The sequence below is a fragment of the Balaenoptera musculus genome, chromosome 2, assembly GCF_009873245.2.
Source record: "Balaenoptera musculus isolate JJ_BM4_2016_0621 chromosome 2, mBalMus1.pri.v3, whole genome shotgun sequence".
NCBI lineage: Eukaryota > Metazoa > Chordata > Mammalia > Artiodactyla > Balaenopteridae > Balaenoptera > Balaenoptera musculus.
Window position 1 is genome coordinate 153310066 of NC_045786.1, and position 17882 is coordinate 153327947.

Sequence of the window (17882 nt, forward strand, 5' to 3'; positions counted from 1 at the left end):
GGCTCGATCCCTGGTCCGGGAAGATCCCAAATGCCATGGATCAACTAAGCCCATGCACCACAACTACTAAGCCTGCTCTCTAGAGCCCTCAAGCTACAACTACTGAGCCTGCGAGCCACAACTACTAAAGCCGCATGCCTAGAGCCCATGCGCCGCAATAAGAGAAGCCACCACAATGAGAAGCCCGTGCACCGCAACTAAGAGTAGTCCCTGCTGGCTGCAACTAGAGAAAGCCTGCACACAGCAATGAAGACCCAACGCAGCCAAAAAATAAATAAATGAATAAATAAATATTTAAAATAAATAAATAAATAAATAAATAAATAAGTCAAAATGAGGTATCACCTCACACCGGTTAGCATAGCCATCATCAAAAAATCTACAAACAATAAATGCTGGGGAAAAGGGAATCCTCTTGCACTCTGGTTGGGAATGTAAATTGATACAGCCACTATGGAGAATAGTATGGAAGTTGCTTAAAAAATGAAAAATAGAACTACCATACGACCCAGCAATCCCACTACCAGGCGTATACCCTGAGAAAACCATATTTCAAAAAGAGTCATATATCACAATGTTCATTGCAGCTCTACTTACAATAGACAGGACATGGAAGCAACCTAAGTGTCCATCAACAGATGAATGGATAAAGAAGATATGGCACATATATACAATGGAATATTCCTCAGCCATAAAAAAATGAAATTGAGTTATTTGTAGTGAGGTGGATGGACCTAGAGTCTGTCATACAGAGTGAAGTAAGTCAGAAAGAGAAAAACACATACCGTATGCTAACATATATATATGGAACTTAAAAATTCAGTACTGATGAACCTAGTGGCGGGGCAGGAATAAAGATGCAGATGTGGAAAATGGACTTGAGGGCACAGGGGGAAGGTGAAGCTGGGATGAAGTGAGAGAGTAGCATGGACATATACACACTACCAAATGTAAAATGGATGGCTAGTGGGAAGCTGCTGCACAGCACAGGGAGATCAGCTCGGTGCTTTGTGATGACCTAGAGGGGTGGGATAGAGAGGATCGGAGGGCAGCTCAAGAGGGAGAGGATATGGGGATATATGTATACATATAGTTGATTCACTTTGTTGTGCAGCAGAAACAAACACAACATTGTAAAGCATTTATACTCCAATAAAGGTGTGAAAAAAAAGTCTACAAATAACAAATGTTGGCAAGGATGTGGAGAAAAGGAAACCCTAGTACATTGTTGGTGGCACTGTACCTTGGTGCAGCCACTATGGAAAACATTACGGAAGTTCCTCAAAAAATAGAACTACCAATTCCACTACTGGCTATATATCTAAAGAAAATGAAAATAGTAATTTGAAAGGAAACATGAACCCAACGTTCATAGCAGCATTATTTACAATAGCCAAGATATGGAAGCAACCTGAGTGCCCATAAACATATGAATGGATAAAGAAGATGTGGTATATATATATATAATGGACTACTACTCAGCCATAAAAAAGCGAAATTCTGCCATTTGCAACAATGTGGTGGACCTAGAGAGTATTATGCTTAGTGAAATAAGTCAGACAGAAAAAGACAAATACCCTGCTATCACTTATATGTGGAATCTAAAAAATAAAACAAATGAACGCATGTAACAAAACAGAAATAGACTTCCCATATATAGAGAACAAACTAGTGGTTACCAGTGGGATAAGGAATGGGGGAGGGGTGAGATAGGGATATGAGATTAAGGGACACAAACTACTACATATAAAATAAATAGCAACAGGAATATATCGCACAGCACAGGAATTATGGCCATTATTTTGTCATAACTTTAAATGGAGTGTAATCAATAAAAATCTTGAATCAGTAAGTTGTACACCTGAAACTAAAATAATATTGTAAGTTAACCATACTTAATTTAAAAAATTACCAGGCATGCAAACAAGAGGGGAAATATGAACCATTTTTAGGACAAAATTCAATCAATAAAAATAGATCCAGAAATGAAAAGATGACAGAATTAATAGACAAGGATATTAAAAGAGTTGCTATAAAGATGCTCAATATGTTCAAGAAAAAACATGAGCATGATGAGAAGAGAAATGGAATACGCAAAAAAGAACCAAATCAAAGACTCTCTAACATAAAGATGCACTGGATGGGACTGACAATAGATTGGATAATGAAGAAGAAGAAAAAAAAGATTAGTGAACTTTAAGACATAGCAATTGAAAAATATCCAAAATAAAACAGAGAGAAAAAAGACTAAAATATGAACAAAGCTTAAGTGATGTGAGACAATATCAAGTGATAAAACACGCAAGAAAAAGAAAGAGAAATATTTGAAAAAATAATGGCAAAAATTTTCCAAATTTAATAAAAACTGTTAACCCACAGTTGGGAAACTCAACACAACCCAAGCAAAATAATCATGAAGAAAATCAGTCCAATTCACATATTAAAATGGCTGAAAACCAGTAATAAAGAGAAAACCTTAAAAACATTCAGTGAAAAAGACATTACATATAGAAGACTGAAAGTAGTAATGACAGCAGACTTCCTTTGAGGAAACCATGCAAGAAAGAAGACAATGAAATGACATTTTTGAAGTATTAAAACAAACACTTTCAATTAAGAATTCTACACCCAGCAAAAATATATATCAAAAAGGAAGGTTAATTAAAGACTGTTTTACACAAACAAGATATTTAAGAATTTATCACTAGAATTTCTTCAGGCAGAAGGAAAATGATACCTGAAAGAAATCTGAATCTGCACAAAAACATGAAGAACACCAGAAATGGTAATATGTGAGTAAACATAAAAAAATTTTTTTGCATCTTAAAAATATCTTTGAAAGAGAATTCACTGTTTAAAATAAAATTAATAATAAAATAGTATGGACTTTATAACATATGGAGAAGTAAAATTATGATAATAACATAAAGTATAGGGAGATGGAAGTATACTAGAATAAAATTCTTAAATAGATGTGTAGTTATATGATATTATTTGAAGGAAGACTGTTACAAGTTAAAGATGTGTATTATAAACCCTAGGAACAACCACTTAAAAAAAGTATAGCCAATAAGTCAATAGTGGAAATAAAATGGAATCATAAAACTTATTTAATTAATCCAAAGGAAAGTAGGAAAAAAGAAACAAAGAATAGAGAAGATAGAAACTGTTTTCTCTAATTTCCTACAGAAAAACAAATAGAAAGATGATAGATTTGAATACAAGCATGAAAATAATTATGTTAATTATAAGTGGTCACAGAACTACTCTTGAGAAAGAAAAAACTTTTTGATTTGCCCAAAATTAGTGTTTTAATAAGAAAGAATACATAAATGACAATTGTAAAGTAAAAGTGCATTGAGGTATGGTGATAACACTGATTTCTCTTGGAATCAAAGATAACCATGAGGCATTATATTTATAGACTTTCTCCCCTCAAGTAAGAACATACAAATAGAAATCTATCAAGGGTTAGTATAGCAATAAAGGTAGAGACAATATGTAAACACTCAACAGCGGTTAAGTCCAGGGAGAAAGGTGGGAAAGGTGAACTAGAGTGAAGGGAAGAGGGAGCTTGCTGAATGCAGATTTCCAAGTTTCACCATGAGTGACACATTTAGTAGATCTGAGATTGTGCCTAGAAGGCTGCACCTTTAGCAGGCACCTACAAGTAATTAGTTTGTGAGTAGTCACACACTTTGAGGGTCACTGGTGGAGCAGTTTAGAGAATGGGACCATAAGTGTGTATAGTCAAACTGCCTGGCTTGAATCTCAACTCCACGAAGAACTAGCTTGGCACAAGTCACTTAATTTTAGTTTAATGATGTGCAAATAGGAGTATTTGGGTGAACTGAGTCATTTTGTTTAAAACACTTACCATAGTGCCTAGCCCAAAGCCACAACAATGCCGTAATATGGTTAATGCTAAACACTGTTGTTATATATATATTTCTGAATAATTTGGATTTTTCTTATGGATGGTATTAGTGTATTACTCAGTGCCATGACACACCATATTGGAGGTTGAGCCAAAAGCGAAAACCAGCAATGTTGATCCTGCCTTTATTTAAAATTTTGATATTGTGTTCATCTTGGATTTTTTCATTAATTGTGATTTTTAAAAATATTGTATTAAAATATTATTTATTGGGGTTTCTGGTGCCTAAATCTAGTGCCTTACCCTAGTCCCACCTTATATCATTTGTTTAAATAAAAGAGTTCGGGATGAGGCTTGTTCCTATGATTACATAGCCCACTGATCAAATATTGTGCAGATATAGTTCTGGCCTCACCCTCCGAAAGAGTGGGAAGTATTAATATACTGAGAGTGAGGGTCTTCTTCACTATTCAAGGCACTTACTCCACCTTCTTTCAAGTACCCAGCTCTCCTAAACGTACTTCTGGAAAGAATTCAGTTTACTAAAAGGTTATTTGCACAACTTTTTATCAAAATGTTTCACCTGCAAAATGACCTCAAACAAGAACAGTAATATGGTACCACTCAATGCTCAGCTTATATCAAGTATTGTTCTAAGCACTTCACGTATGTCAAATGATGTCATTCTCTCAATAGTTCTAGGAGATAGGCACCATTTTGTCCTGATTTTTATAGATGAAGAAACTGAGGTCCTTAAAAGTTACATGATTTTTCCAACATTACACAAGTGGAAAGTGGCAGGGTCAGGATTTAAAACTAGGCCTTTTATTCCGGGACCTCACTCTTAACCACTACATTACATGACTTTTCACACACACACACACACACACACACACACACACACACACACACACACCCCCGCCCAAACTTAGGAAGCAGAGATCCAGGAAACTCAGGATGTCAGTAGGCAGCAAACACATCTGGGACCTTTCAACTCCAGCTTTTTATGTTCCCAGAGAGAAATCACTGCCTCTATATTAACTAGTATCATAGGTGGATAACCACATCAACAGCTAGTTCCACTGCCTAAATATTCAGGAATACAAAAGAACACTTGCAGTGATTTATAGTTAAATTGCCTGTTCATTGGCAGAAAGAGACTTGCAACACACACACACACACACACACACACACACACACACACACACACACACACACACATCGTTGGAGCACGCATGGGAATTCATTCCACTTGTCAGGAGAGATTTGTGTAGAAAGCAAGAACACTTGGATCACCAGGGTGTGTGCCCCTTTTTCTCATTATGGTATCTGCAGTCATGAAGGCTTCTGATGACATGTCAATTTAGAAAGTGGTATCTCTGTTGAAAGCTTGATGAGTACATCTTATTTTTAATGCTAACTAATTCCTGCTTGCAGATAATCCTCTTCGAGCGATGTTTACATAAGATACAGAGAAATGACAGGATAACATTAGTTACTATGAAATTCTCTACAGGCTATAAACAGTTTTAACTTTTGGCAAAAGGGCTTTATTATTTACATACTCGGACAAATATAGGTCACACTCTCCTCAAATTATTAATGTTCCTCCGCAAATACCTGACATACAGAGTGTGTAAATATACCAGCTGAACCCCTTCCTGGGTCTTAATTAAATTCTAGCAATCTTGCTCAGAGTCTGGTACATTTGGTTTATCTTAGGATCATCATTAATACATATCAGTAATACTGCAGCCAGAGAACCTGACCTTGCCTTCTTTTCAAAAAACAAATACAAAAAACAAAAAAAACAAATACAGTCAGAAGTTATTTATTTCCAATAATAGATAACATACAACTCCAAAATCTTCAGATTTCAATCCCCCACTGTCCAAATGTCCATAAACTTCAAATAACATCAGTTCAAATGCCATAACCCTAGTAGAAAGAATGAGGGGCAGATTCTGTAACTGAAGTAAGAAGCACACTGGTTTACATTAAAACAGTTATTTCTTTGTCAAATCCTCACAGCAAGAACAGAATCTCAGTTCAACGTTTTTAGGCCAAATGAAGCATCATGTTTATAAATAAAACCTTCAGTCCTTTTCCTCTCTAAGCAGTAAGTTCTTTGCAACCCCTGGCATTTGCAGTATGAACATTTGTCTGATTTATTTGCAGGACAAAGGCACTCTGTTATGGAAAAAGAAGCATTTTTGCACTCACCCATATCCCAAAACATTCCTAAAACGTAGGTGTCCTATGAGGTCTGTGGTGGGTGGAATAATGACTCCCAACATATGTCCATGTCCTCATCCCTAGAACCTGTGAATATGTTACCTTACATGGCAAAAGGGAGTTTGCAGATGTGATTAAGGTTAAGGACCTTCAGATGGTGAAATTAGCCTAGATTATCTAGGTGGGCTCAATCTAGTCACATGGGTATTAAAAATAGGAGAAATTTTCTCGACTGGATTTAGAGTCAGAAAGAGATATATGTGAGTATAGAAGAATGGCCAGAGAGATGCAATGTTGCTGGCTTTGAAGATGGAAGAAGGGGCCACAGGCTAAGAAACATGGATACTTTCTACAAGCTGGAAAATCCAAGAAAGATTGTCCCCTAGAGCCACCAGAACGGAATGCAGTTGTGCCAACGGCTTGATTTTAGCCCAATGACACCTGTGTCACACTTCCAACCCAGAACTGTGAAATACTGAATGTATGTGTTTTAAGCCACTAAGATTTTAATAATTTGTTACAGCAGCAATAGGAAACCGATATAAAATATTTTTAAGTTAATAGGCAACTCAATCAATTCCATAAGGAAAATGATTCCACTTTTACAACAGGTATTTTTAGCATTATTCCTACCAAAGGAAATGTGTGATTAACTTTGTGTGTCAAATTGACTAACCATAGGGTGCCCAGAGTAAGAATTATTTCTGAGTGTGTCTGTGAGGGTGTCTCCAGATGAAATTAGCATTTGAATCAGTAGGCTCAGTATAGCAGACTGTCCTCCCCAAAATGGGTGAGCGTCATTTAATCCATTGAGGCCTGAATAGAACAAAAGGTGGAGGAAGGAGTAATTTGCCCCTTTTGCTTCCTGCCTACCTGCTTGAGTTAGGACATCTCATCTCATCTTCTCTCATTTTCAGACTGGGATTTACATCATTAGCTTCCCCAATTCTTAGGTCTTTCAACTCAGAATGAATTATATCATGGGCTTTCCTGTGTCTCCAGCTTACAGATGACACATTGTGGGAATTCTGAGCCTCCATAATCTTTTGAGCCAAGCCAATTCCTCACAATAAATACATATATTTAATCTATCTATCTATCTATCTATCTATCTATATATATATATATAAAGAGAGACAGGCATGTATCTTACTAGTTCTGTTTCTCTGGAGAGTCCTAATACATGAACTTTCTTCTTTTTACACAGAAACCATGTACACTATTAGGAAATAAAGAGTTAATTAATCTTCTATTTTCCAGGAAATAAACTATTTTGAGTGTTCTTAGGTACTGAAACCAAAACCACTGAATGGCAGACCTCAAGCTTCAACAATTTCTCATGTCTCTAAGATATAAGATTCCCAGAATTTCCTAAGAGTAATTTCTGATTTCTCTAAGATCTTGGGCTCACCATCAGGTTATGAGGATAGGAGGTATGGTGGGGGAGGAGAGGTAAGTGACCCAGGCCTGGCTCCCAGGTGATTTCCTTAGAACACTGGAGCTTACACACACCTAGAATATCAATGTATCATATATTCATTTTTAAGCAAATATTGACTGTGCATCTATAATATCCCAGGCACTGTGCTAGGTGCTGGGGAAGCAGTGGTGAACATAACAGGCAGTGCTTCCATCCCAGAAGTTAGAATTTACAGAGTTCTTACAGAACAACAGGAGCTGACAGACGATGAGAACTTCTCTCCAGATCATGATGAGCATCTGATCAAGTCTTTTGCTCTACAAGTATGAAGAGAAGTGACTTAGCAACTGTTGAGGCACACTTCATTCTCCTGGTGACTTCCAGCTTTGCATCTGAACCCATTCCTGACCAGCAAGAGCAGGACCCCAGAGGTCCTACAACTTTATTCTACTCTCTGCTCTACAAAATGCCTTCCTTGTGCACAAGCTGAGCAAGCCCTTTCCCCTGGTTGTTCTCAAATTTTAGTGTGTACAAGAATCATCTGGAGTGCTTGTCTAAAATACAAGTTCCTAGGCTCTCATCAATCTAGTCTGATTGGATGGGTGTGACATGAGATCCAGTATGCAGAATTTTTAAACAAATACTCCAGGTGAAATCTGCTGAAGTGACTACACGCTGCACATTGACAAACAGTGATTCAACTGCTACATTTTCCATATCCATAAGGCTAAGAATGGTATTACCTATTTAAAAAAAGTAATTGTTGATTTATTCTGAATTTTTGAAATTTTTATTCATGTTGAAGAAGAAGAATCATACAAACAATATGTCACCCAGCATTCTATTATATAGAGATAACCACTGTTGACATTTGGGTAGGTTTTCTCCAACTTCTTCCAAAGTGAATTAATAAATATCTGAAGTCATACTGTAGATAAAACTCTGGATTTTGCCAATTTCAAGTAAATATTATAACAGTTACCCATATAATGAAATCCTTCAAAAATGGAACAGCTTTTATTAGTCTTATTTTAGGTTGCTTAGCAAAGTTTATGAATTTTCTTTATGTAAATTGTATACACTTCATGATAACCTTATTCTTAGATTATTTTCAAATTTTGTGACTATTAAGAAAAAATATGTTTCTGTTATGTTTTCACATTTTAAAATATGAGCATGTAGGAAATCCACTAAATCCACTAAATTCTTAAGTATTTAAGTTTTAAAAGGCTATCTTATTTCACTCTTGTTATAATAGCTTTTAAGTTGATTATTTTTAGCTTTCTCTATGACCTGCAAATAATGGTAACTGTGTCTCTTCCTTTTTATTTTTTTAATTCATTTATTTTCATCTTATTGTATCTGTTACAACTTTCAAACCAATACTAACTAACTAGTAATAACTAACATAATTATTCCCGATGTTGACCTTTTTCCAGTCTTTCACCATTAAATACCATATTTTCCATTTATTTCAGACTGATAACTTCAGTAAATAATTTTTCTCCTATCATGGGTTACTAAGGCTTTTATTTTTAAGATCAAGATGAGGTGTTGCATTTTATTAAATATCATTATTATTTTCCATCAAAACTATACCAGGGGGGACCTTCAAGATGGTGGAGGAGTAAGACGTGGAGATCAACTTCCTCCCCACAAATACATCAAAAATACACCTACAAGTGGAACAGTTTCTACAGAACACCTACTGAACACTGAAAGAAGACCTCAGACTTCCCAAAAGGCAAGAAGCTCCCCAAATACCTGGGTAGGGCAAAAGAAAAAAGAAAAAACAGAGACAAAAGAATAGGGACGGGACCCGCACCTCAGGGAGGGAGCTGTGAAGGAGGAAAAGTTTCCACACACTAGGAAGCCCCTTCACTGGCGGAGATGGGAGGTGGGTGGGGGGGAAGTTTCGGAGCCACAGAGGAGAGCACAGCAACATGGATGCAGAGGGCAAAGGGGAGAGATTCCTGCACAGAGGATAGGTGCCGACCAGCATTCACCAGCCTGAGACGCTTGTTTGCTCACCCACAGGGGTGGGTGAGGGCTGGGAGCTGAGGCTCAGGCTTCGGAGGTCAGACCCCAGGGAGAGGACTGGGGTTGGTTGTGTGAACACAGCCTGAAGGGGGCTAGTGCACCACAGCTAGCCGGGAGGGAGTCTGGGAAAAACTCTGGAACTGCCTAAGAGGCAAAAGTCCACTGTTTCAGGGTACACAAGGAGAGGGAATTCCTTGCCCATCTGCCCACAGAAGGCAGAGCACCACCTAAATGAGCTCCAGAGATGGGTGCAAGCCACAACTATCAGCTAGGACACCAGAGATGGGAGTGAAAGGCTAACATTGCTGCTGCAGCCACCAAGAAGCCTGTGTGCAAGCACAGGTCACTATCCACACCTCCCCTCCCGGGAGCCTGTGCAGCCCGCCACTGCCAGGGTCCCATGATCCAGGGACAACTACCCCAGGAGAACAGACAGTGCACCTCAGGCTCTTGCAACATTATACTGGCCTCTGCGGCCGCAGGCTCACCCCGCATTCCAATTGTAACTACCGTACCCCTCCCTCCCCACAGCCTGAGTGAGGCAGAGTCCTCTAATCAGCCTCTGCTTTAACCCCCTCCTGTCTGTGCAGGGTACAGATGCCTGAGGGCGACCTACACGCAGAGGTGGGGCCAAAACAAAGCTGAATGCCAGGGGCTGTGTGAACAAAGAAGAGAAAGAGAAATTTCTCCCCGCAGCCTCAGGAGCAGCAGATTAAATCCCCACAATCAACTTGATGTACGCTGCACCTGTGGAGTACCTGAATAGACAATAAATCAACCCAAAATTGAGGTGGTGGACTTTGAGAGCAACTGTAGACTTGGGGTTTGCTGTGTGTGACTGATTTGTTTCTGATTTTTATGTTATCCTAGTATAGTTTTCAGCGCCTGTTATCATTGGTGGATTTGTTTATTGGTTTGGTTTCTCTCTTCTTTTTTTTTTTTCTTCTTATTACTTTTTTATTTGATTATTTTAATAATTTTTTAAAATTTATTATTTTTCTTTCGTTTTTTCTCCCTTCTCTTCCGAGCCGTGGGGCTGACAGGAACTTGGTGCTCTGGCCTGGCGTCAGACCTGAGCTTCTGAGGTCAGAGACCTGAGTTCAGAACACTGGACCACCAGAGACCTCCTGGCCCCATGTAATATCAATCAGCAAGAGCTCTCCCAGAGATCTCCGTCTCAACACTAAGACCCAGCTCCACCAAATGGCGAGCAAACTACAGTGCTGGACACCCCATGCGAAACAATCAGCAAGACAGGAACACAAACCCACCCATTACCAGCGAGGCTGCCAAAAATCATACTACTTTCACAGACACCCCAAAACACACCACCAGACGTGGCCCTGCCCACCAGAAAGACAAGATCCAGCCCCACCCACCAGAACACAGGTACCAGTCCCCTCCACCAGGAAGCCTACACTAGCCCCTGAACCAACCTCACCCACTGGGGGCAGACACCAAAAACAATGGGAACTATGAACCTGCAGCCTGAGAAAAGGAGACCCCAAACACAGCAAGTTAAGCAAAATGGGAAGACAGAGAAATACACAGCAGATGAAGGAGCAAAGTAAAAACCCACCAGACAAAACAAATAAAGAGGAAATAGGCAGTCTACCTGAAAAAGAATTCAGAGTAATGATAGTAAAGATGATCCAAAATCTTGGGATAGAATGGAGAAAATACAAGAAACGTTTAACAGGGACCTAGAAGAACTAAAGAGCAAACAAACAATGATGAACAACACAATAAATGAAATTAAAAATTCTCTAGAAGGAATCAATAGCAGAATAACTGAGGCAGAAGAACGGATAAGTGACATGGGAGATAAAATAGTGGAAATAACTACCTCAGAGCAGAATAAAGAAAAAGAATGAAAAGAATTGAGAACCATCTCAGAGACCTCTGGGACAACATTGAATACATTAACATTCGAATTATAGGGGTCCCAGAAGAAGAAGAGAAAAAGAAAGGGTCTGAGAAAATATTTGAAGAGATTATAGTAGAAAACTTCCCTAACATGGGAAAGGAAATAGTCAATCAAGTCCAGGAAGCACAGAGAGTCCCAGAGAGGACAAATCCAAGGAGAAACATGCCAAGACACATATTAATCAAACTATCAAAAATTAAATACAAAGAAAAAATATTAAAAGCAGCAAGGGAAAAGCAACAAATAACATACAAGGGAATCCTCATAAAGTTAACAGCTGATCTTTCAGTGGAAACTCTGCAAGCCAGAAGGGAGAGGCAGGACATATTTAAAGTGATGAAAGGGAAAAACCTACAACCAAGATTACTCTACCCAGCAAGGATCTTATTCAGATTCAATGGAAAATTAAAACCTTTACAGACAAGCAAAAGTTAAGAGAATTCAGCACCACCAAACCAGCTCTACAACAAATGCTAAAGGAACTTCTCTAGGCAGGAAAAACAAGAGCAGGAAAAGACCTACAAAAACAATCCCCAAACAATTGAGACAATGATAATAGGAACATACATATCAATAATTACCTTAAATGTAAATGGATTATATGCTCCAACCAAAAGACATAGACTGGCTGAATGGATATGAAAACAAGACCCATATATATGCTGTCTACAGGAGACCCACTTCAGACCTAGGGACACATACAGACTGAAAGTGAGGGGATGGATAAAGATGTTCCATGCAAATGGAAACCAAAAGAAAGCTGGAGTAGCAATTCTCATATCAGACAAAATAGACTTTAAAATAAAGACCATTACAAGAGACAAAGAAGGACACTACATAATGATCAAGGGATCAATCCAAGAAGAAGACATAACAATTGTAAATATCTATGCATCCAACATAGGAGCACCTCAATACATAAGGCAAATGCTAAGAGCTATAAAAGGGGAAATCGACAGTAACAGAATAATAGTAGGGGACTTTAACACCCCATTTTCACCAATGAACAGATCGTCCAAAATGAAAATAAAGAAAGAAACACAAGCTGTAAATGAAACATTAAACGAGATAGACTTCATTGATACTTATAGGACATTCCATCCAAAAACAACAGAATACACTTTCTTCTCAAGTGCTCATGGAACATTCTCCAGGATAGATCATATCTTGGGGCACAAATCAAGCCTCAGTAAATTAAAAAAAATAGAAATTATATCAAGTATCTTTTCCAACCACAACACTATGAGACTAGATATCAACTACAGGAAAAAAAACTGTAAAAAATATAAATGCATGGAGGCTAAACAATACGCTACTAAATAACCAAGAGATTGCTGAAGAAATCAAAGAGGAAATCAAAAAATACCTGGAAAGAAATGACAATGAAAACACGATGACCCAAAACCTATGGGATGCAGCAAAAGCAGTTCTAAGAGGGAAGTTTTTAACAATACAATCCTACCTCAAGAAACAAGAAAAATCTCAAATAAACAACCTAACCTTACACCTAAAGCAATTAGAGAGAGAAGAACAAAAAAAATACCCAAAGTTAGCAGGAGGAAAGAAATCATAAAGATCGGATCACAAATAAATGAAAAAGAAATGAAGGAAATGATGGCAAAGATCAATAAAACTAAAAGCTGGTTCTTTGAGAAGATTAATAAAATTGATACACCAGTAGCCAGACTTATCAAGAAAAAAGGGAGAAGACTCAACTCAACAGAATTAGAAATGAAAAGGAGAAGTAACAACTGACACTGCAGAAATACAAAGGATCATGAAGATTACTACAAGCAACTATATGCCAATAAAATGGACAACCTAGAAGAAATGGACCAGTTCTTAGAAAAGCACAACTTCCCAAGATTGAATAAGGAAGAAATAGAAAATATAAACAGACCAATCACAAGCACTGAAATTGAAACTGTGATTAAAAATCTTCCAACAATAAAAGCCCAGGATCAGAAGGCTTCACAGACAAATTCGATCAAACATTTAGAGAAGAGCTAACACCTTCTCACACTCTTCCAAAATATAGCAGAGGCAGGAACACTCCCAAACTCATTCTATGAGGTCACCATCACCCTGATACCAAAACCAGATAAAGATGTCACAAAAAAAGAAAACTACAGGCCAATATCACTGATGAACATAGATGCAAAAATCCTCAACAAAATACTAGCAAACAGAATCCAACAGCACATTAAAAGGATCATACACCATGATCAAGTGGGGTTTATCCCAGGAATGCAATGATTCTTCAATATATTCAAATCAATCAATGTGATAAACCATACTAACAAATTGAAGGAGAAAAACCATATGATCATCTCAATAGATGCAGAGAAAGCTTTCGACAAAATTCAACACCCATTTATGATAAAATACTCTCCAGAAAGTAGACATAGAGGGAACCTACCTCAACATAATAAAGGCCATATATGACAAGCCTGCAGTCAACATCATTCTCAATGGTGAAAAACTGAAAGCACTTCCTCTAAGATCACGAACAAGACAAGGTTGCCCACTCTCACCACTATTATTCAACATAGTTTTGGAAGTTTTAGCCACAGCAATCAGAGAAGAAAAAGAAATAAAGGGAATCCAAGTTAGAAAAGAAGAAGTAAAACTGTCACTGTTTGCAGATGACATGATACTATACATAGAGAATCCTAAAAATGCTACCAGAAAACTACTAGAGCTAATCAATGAATTTGGTAAAGCAGCAGGATACAAAGTTAATGCCCAGAAATCTCTGGCATTCCTAAACATTAATGATGAAAAATCTGAAAGAGAAATTAAGGAAACACTACCATTTACCATTGCAACAAAAAGAATAAAATACCGAGGAATAAACCTACCTAAGCAGACAAAAGACCTGTATTCAGAAAACTATAAGACACTGATGAAAGAAATTAAAGATGATACAAACAGATGGAGAGATATACCATGTTTTTGGAATGGAAGAATCAACATTGGGAAAATGACTATACTACCCAAAGCAATCTAGAGATTCCTACCAAACTACCAATGGCATTTTTCACAGAACTAGAACAAAAAGTTGCACAATTTGTATGGAAACACAAAAGACCCTGAATAACCAAAGCAATCTTGAGAAAGGAAAACAGAGCTGGAGGAATCAGGCTCCTGGACTTCAGACTATACTACAAAGCTACATTAATCAAGACAGTATAGTAGTGGCACAAAATCAGAAATATAGATCAATGGAACAGGATAGAAAGCCCAGAGATAAACCCACGCACATATGGTCACGTTATTTTTGACAAAGGAGGCAAGAATATACCATGGAGAAAAGACAGCCTCTTCAATAAGTGGAGCTGGGAAAACTGGACAGCTACATGTAAAAGAATGAAATTAGAAGACTTCCTAACACCATACACAAAAATAAACTCAAAATGGCTTAAAGACCTAAATGTAAGGCCAGACACTATAAAACTCTTACAGGAAAACAGAGGCAGAACACTCTATGACATAAATCACAGCACCTAGAGTAAACAGAAATAAAAACAAAAATAAACAAATGGGACCTAATGAAACTTAAAAGCCTTTGCACAGCAAAGGAAACCATAAACAAGACCAAAAGACAACCCTCAGAATGGGAGAAAATATTTGCAAACGAAGCAACTGACAAAGGATTAATCTCCAAAATATACATCAGCCCATGCAGCTCAATATCAACAACACAGAAAACCCAATCCAAAAATGGGCAGATCACCTACATAGACATTTCTCCAAAGAAGATGGACAGATTGCCAACAAACACATGAAAGTATGCTCAATATCGCTAATCATTAGAGAAATGCAAATCAAAACTACCATGAGGTATCACCTCACACCAGTCAGAACGGCCATCATCAAAAAATCTACAAACAGTAAATGCTGGAGAGGGTGTGGAGAAAAGGGAACCCTCTTGTACTGTTGGCGGGAATGTAATTTGATACAGCCAGTATGGAGAATAGTATGGAGGTTCCTTAAAAAATGAAAAATAGAACTACCATATGACCCAGCCATCCCACTACTGGGCATATACCCTGAGAAGACCGTAATTCAAAAAGAGTCATGTACCTACAGAGTGAAGTATGTCAGGGAGAGAAAAACAAATATCGTATATTAATGCATATATGTGGAACCTAACAAAACGGTGCAGATGAACCAGTTTGCTGGGCAGAAATAGAGACACAGATGTAGAGAACAAACGTATGGACACCAAGGGGGGAAAGTGGCAAGGGGGGTGTTGGTGGTGTGATGAATTGGGAGATTGGGATTGACATATATACACTAATATGTATAAAATAGATAACTAATAAGAACCTGCTGTATAAAAAAGTAAAATAAAATTCAAATATTCAAAAAATAAATAAATAAATAAATTGTAAGCATTTTCCTAGCTTATTAAAACTCCTAATTAAAAAAAAAAAAAAAAAGAGTCATGTACCACAGTGTTCATTGCAGCACTATTTACAATAGCCAGGACATGGAAGCAACCTAAGTGTCCATCCACAGATGAATGGATAAAGAAGATGTGGCACATATATACAATGGAATATTACTCAGCCATAAAAAGAAATGAAATTGAGTTATTTGTAGTGAGGTGGATGGACCTGGAGTCTGTCATACAGAGTGAAGTAAGTCCGAAAGAGAAAAACAAATACCGTATGCTAACACATATATATGGAATCTAAAAAAAAAAAAAAAAAATGGTTCTGATGAACCTAGGAGCAGGACAGGAATAAAGATGCAGACGTAGAGGATGGACTTGAGGACACGGGGAGGAGGAAGGGGAAGCTGGGACAAAGTGAGAGAGGGATAGGGAAGGTAGGAGGGAGACGCAAGAGGTAGGAGATATGGGGATATATGTATACATATAGCTGATTCACTTTGTTATACAGCAGAAACTAACACAACATTGTAAAGCAATTACACTCCAGTAAAGATGTTAAAAGAAAAAAAAAAAAGTATTCCAGTTAGAAATGTGGCTCTTACACAAAAAAGTTAAGAGCAGCAAAAATTATTTTAAAAGATGCTGTACATGAAAGATACATTGTTCTTATTTTAATTGCTTTAACAATAATTAGTTGTCTAAAGTTAAAAATAATGTCTTAAAAGATTTATAACATCTAGAAGAAAAATGTATAAAAACTATAACAAACTATGAGAGAGAGCAAATGAAAATATATTCTTGAATGTATCTTACACTATGTGTAATAGTGTGAAATAATGTAAGATAATTTCAATGTAGACTATTGTATTTAAAGGCATATACTTAGACCTTAGAGCAATTTTGAAGAAATTTAAGAGATATAACTAGTAAGCCCACAGTGTAGATAAAATTGAATCAAAAGAAGGCAAAGTGCTTCCCTGGTGGCACAGTGGTTGAGAATCTGCCTGCCAATGCAGGGGACACGGGTTCGAGACCTGGTCTGGGAAGATCCCACATGCCGCGGAGCAACTAGGCCCGTGAGCCACAATTACTGAGCCTGCGCGTCTGGAGCCTGTGCTCCGGAACAAGAGAGGCCGCGATAGTGAGAGGCCCGCGCACCGTGATGAAGAGTGGCCCCCACTTGCCGCAACCAGAGAAAGCCCTCGCACAGAAACGAAGACCCAACACAGCCAAAAATAAATAAATAAATAATTTTAAAAAAAAAGAAGGCAAAAAAGAGGAAAAGGGGAACTGAAAATAGACGAGGCAAGTAGATGAGAACTACCAATACAGTAGATTCAAATCCAAGCATATCAGTAATTACATTAAATATATAAATGGTCTAAACACCCCAATGAAAAGGTAACAATTGTTAGATTGGATTTTTTTAAGGCAAGACACAACTATATTCTATCTATAAGAAATCACTTTACCTATAAAAACATACAGATAAACAGTGAAAGTTTGAGAAGAGATGTACCACACACACTAATCAAAAGAAAGTGAGAGTGGCTATAATATCTGAAAGACTTCAGCACAAAGAACATTACCAGGCATATGTAGGGACATTTCATAATGAGATAACAAATGTGAAAGCAAAGCTTCAAAATACCTAAAACAAAACTAAAACAACTAAAAGAAAAAGGCAGATTCACAATTTTTGTTGGATATTTCCAAGCTCTTCTCTTAGTAACTGATAGAACAAGTAAACAGAAAATCAGTAAGGATATAGAAGACCTAAACAACACCATCAACCAACTTTGTCAAGTTGATATTTATAGGATCCTCATCCAACAACAGAAGAATATAATTTATTTTCTGGTCATATGGAACATTCACTATGATAGGCTATACTCTAGGCCTTAAAATTAATCTCAACAAATGTAAAAGAATTTAAATCATACAAAATATAATTTCTTACCATAATGAAATTAAACTATCT